This window comes from Nothoprocta perdicaria, unplaced genomic scaffold, assembly GCF_003342845.1.
Source record: "Nothoprocta perdicaria isolate Ctin4 unplaced genomic scaffold, notPer1 scaffold_307, whole genome shotgun sequence".
Taxonomy (NCBI): domain Eukaryota; kingdom Metazoa; phylum Chordata; class Aves; order Tinamiformes; family Tinamidae; genus Nothoprocta; species Nothoprocta perdicaria.
In genome coordinates, this window is record NW_020455541.1 from 83 (window position 1) to 4,064 (window position 3,982).

Sequence of the window (3,982 nt, forward strand, 5' to 3'; positions counted from 1 at the left end):
CACGAAACCAAGTCACCAAAAAGTTAACAAAATGGCATTAAAAAAAAAAAAATCACAAAAAAGAGAAGACATCATTAAAACTTTAAACAAACTTTAGATAAAAAAGAATGAGCATTTAAAAGAAACAAAAGGGGAATAAAAAATAGCAYCAACAACATATAAGTAAAAAAGAGCATTGATAAAAGCAGCACAAAAAATATGAAGTCAAAGAAAAGCTTCAAAAAAGCCCTCCAAATGTCAAAATATCATAAAAATCTCAGAAAATAAAACAGATAAAAGAAAATTAAAAAAGCTCTACAAGAACAAAGCCAGAAGCTGGAATAAAAAAGTGAAGAAAACCTAAAGAACATCAGGATGAGAAAAAAAATCCCTGAAAAGTGAAAAAGCAATAAAAAAGAATATAAAAAAAAAACAAAATAAATGTCGAAACATATTTAAAAAAAAAGACAAATTCAGAAACAGAATTAACTGGCTCTGCCCGGCGGGGCCCGGCGCCTGCGGTGCCTCAAGGAGATGGCCCCAGCTGTGGGGCTGGAGCGCCAGGGACCCGCGCACAGAGCAGGGCCTTGCTCCTCGTGCCCCCTTCCCTCCCCTGGGGTCCTCGCTCCTCGCGTCCCCCTTACCCGACTGCTGCCACACACGGCACCCGCGCAGCTGGAATCCCGGTGCCTCCACACGGCAGCTCGGCCACCRGCCCCTGCCAAGGGGGCTCCGGGCAGAGCAGGGTCCCCATCAGCCATCGTCGTCCGCGCATCCCTGTCCGGAAGCTGCRAGGAAGAGAGCGGGATGARCGCGGCTGAGGGCTYSGACACCCCAGCCTGTGGGCCTGTCCCCACGGCCGCCCCTCCGTGCAGGACACGCAGCGGCACCTCCGTCCCCGTCAGGCCACGTCCCAGCACGGGCAGCGCTGCCGGGGCCGGCGCTCGGGCCCGTCCCTCTGTGCCGGGCGCCCTGCGCTCGCGGCCGGGGCTGCCCCCGGGCCCCGCAGCAGGACGGCATCGTCAGCGGGCACGGAGCGGGTGGCACCTGTGCAGCACTCGGAGCGTTAATGCAACAGGAACTCGCTGCGTATCAGCCACACAGTGCAGGTTATTCAGCACTAAACGGGACACTAACAGGCAAGTTAGGACAGCGACCGATYCGGCCGCGCAGCCAAGGGGGCTGCAGCCCTGGACAGCGATCCCGGGGACCCGGCCGGACTCCCCCTGAAACAGAGCGACCACACGCAGCCCCTTGGCGCAGAGCCCGGAGCCTCCCCTGCCMCAAGCCCCTTTGCCAGGGGCCAACAGCCCCTGCCCAACGCACCGGGACCCTCAGAGGCGCAAGGCGCCTGTCGGGCCTCTCCCTCCTGCTCCCGGCTGTCCCCGACATCCGCTCCTCAGCTGCCAGGGGGCGACGCTCCGGCTCCCTCTACGCAGCAAATCCCGGTTCCTGAGGAGAAGTCCCCGTTCAGGGCCCCGTCCAGGGCCGCCCGCCGAGCTGCCCCCGCGCCGCGGCGAGGCACAAGGTCCGTCCGTGTCCCAGCTGCGCAGGGCCGAGCGGGACGGCGACTGACACCCACCTGGGCCCTCGCCGGCCTCTGTCCTGCCGGAGCCGTCCCCGTCTGCCCGGCCTCGCTCCTCCTCGGCCCGTCCCAAACGCGCTCCAGGCCAGSGGCCATCGGCAYCCGTGYGTCCCTGTCCGGCAGCTGCAAGGAAGGGAGCCAAGAGAGCGGGACGAGCCTGGCTGGGGGCTCAGACATCCYGGTCCSTGAGCGGTTCCTGTCTGGGCTGGGACAGACRTTACAAACGTGACCTAGGAGCCGCCCGGGACGCGATCTGTTTCCTCGGACCGGCTCGGACCCACATGCTGCGCATGGGGGAGCCCTCCCCACCTGCCCTGGGGCCGGTGCTGCCACGCGCAGCTCTGCAGGCGCCCATGGACAAGTCCAAGGGTGCTGCTGCCGCCGCCAGGCGTGGGGCAGAGGCCACTGCAGCACCTGGCTCCCAGCCAGCAGCAGCCTCCCAGTTGCCTCCCTGGGGCAGGAAAGGAGACCCCTTTCCCTAGGAACCGCCAGCAGCTGCAGCCAACACCAAACACCGGCACCTGAGCCCCCCCAGGCAAGAGCCACAGGCAGATCCCACCCTCTCCCACCAGGTCTCCAGGTGCTTCCCATCACCCAGAATGAGCTGGGAACAGCAGCCCCTCTGCTCTCCCACCTGGAGTGGAGGCCTCTAGGAAGTCACTGCAGCCAGTCCGTGTGTCTATCCATGGTGCACAAAACCCTGGGAAAGCACAAGGGTTTCCAGCAGCGTTTCCCATCCCAGGGCACACGGGACACTGCAGGGACGSGACCCAACGCACCCGGCCGGTCCCTGGGGCGCCGGCAGCCGGAGCCGCCCCYGGCAGCCCCGCACGCGGGGCAGCTCTCCGGGCCTGACTGCCCCCCGGCCCTCAACGCCCCCACGCGCCTGGGAGGAGGCACCAGGGCCSACCGGCATACCCGCTCAGGAGCTCCCCACGTGTTGCCCCCAGGGCAGGGCCCGTCCACATACTACACGCACCCCACATGCAGCCCCACATGCAGCCCCACCCGCACCGAGACACCAGGGCAGGTGTCCTCTGCTCGCCCAGTCCCAGCAGCGCCTGGACACCCAGCCACCCCACAGAGCCAGGAACCTCCCTCCAAGAGCCCCACCCGCCCCCTCCCTTCCCAACCAGCTGCCCCCCAATTAACTGCCACCAACTCCCAAACCAGCTGCAACCAATTCCCAAATCAGTGCCCAAGCCACAGTCCAGCCTGGGGATTCCCCCAAAATGCTCTGTACCCTGCCTAAAAAACACCACTAAGCAATCACCTGGGAGCCCCCCAAACCATCCTCCAGGGACTCCCAAAGTGCTCCCCCTTTTTAGCCCYCCCATGGAACCCCCAAAACAAYCTCCAACAGGCCTCCAACCTGAGCAGGTGCCCCACAGAAACTCCCTCAAAGCCCTCTCAGCCCTGGGAAGGGCCCTCTCAAACCACACTACAGGGGGTGACCCCCACCCCCAAACTGCCATTACCCCAGGGAAGGGCCCCCAAAAGTTCCCCACCTCCCCCCCAGAAGAGCCCAACTACCTCCCCAGGGATTTGTCCCCCTAAGGGCCACCCAAACCCCACGGAACCGCCAGTGCTGCCTTCTCTCTCAACGGGGAGCCCCTAAAGCACCTTCCCCGCCCAAGGAGCCCCCAACTCCTCCCCTCCACAGCACCCCCAACTCCTCGCTACCTGCCAGCCCCAGAACTGCCCCCCAGGTCACCCCACCTGGGGCCCACCCCCAAAAAACACCTCCTAGTCCCACACAGACCCTCCCAGAGCGCCCTCCTGCCCACAAGGAGCCCTCCAAGTGCCTGCCCTGCCCCACAGAGCCCCACACGGCTCCCGCAGCAGGGACATCCCAGCCGGGGCGCCCGCCCAGCAGCCCCCTCGGGAGCCCCCAGTCCCCACCAGCGCCCAGGACACCCCTCCAGCCCCACCAGCGCCACGAGGCCTCTGGTCTCCCCAGGAGAGAAACCGTCCCGGAGGGCCCCAGTCCCGGAGCGGCTCCCGCAAATCACCCCCTAATCCCAGGGGGCCCTCAAAGAGGCCCCTTCACAGAGACCCCCAAGTTTCACCCAGCCCCAGGGCGCCCCCCAAGCGCCCCCCGCACCTGCAGCCGCCGCCGCCGCCTCGTGCTGCGCACGCGCCAATCAGCCCCGGCGCTGTCGCCGCCTGGCGGCCGCGCCCGGAACTGCAGCCCCGCCCCCGCCCCCCGCGCCTCTTGAAGCCTCGGCCCGGCGCGCACCTGCCGCCGCTCAGCGCCGGGCGGGGCCGCGGGGGCGGGGCTCCGCCCGCAAGCGCCAATCAGCGCCGGGGGCGGGGCGCGCGGCGGGGCGAGTCCCCGCCCCCGGGACTGCCCTGGCCCCGGGAGGGGCTGATGCTCCGTGCTGCTCTGTGCTGATCAGTGCTGATCAGTGCTGATCA

General features: G+C 64.9%; 1 long non-coding RNA gene across 1 annotated transcript; it reads right to left on the reverse strand.

Annotated features, from left to right (window-relative positions):
• Window positions 1–678: 678 nt before the first annotated feature.
• Window positions 679–1,588, reverse strand: LOC112950062. The gene is made up of 3 exons (XR_003249937.1): window positions 1,562–1,588; window positions 1,306–1,431; window positions 679–767 (listed from the first exon to the last, which is right to left on the reverse strand). It is a non-coding gene; the product is annotated as an uncharacterized LOC112950062 (long non-coding RNA).
• Between the last annotated feature and the right edge of the window lie 2,394 nt (window positions 1,589–3,982).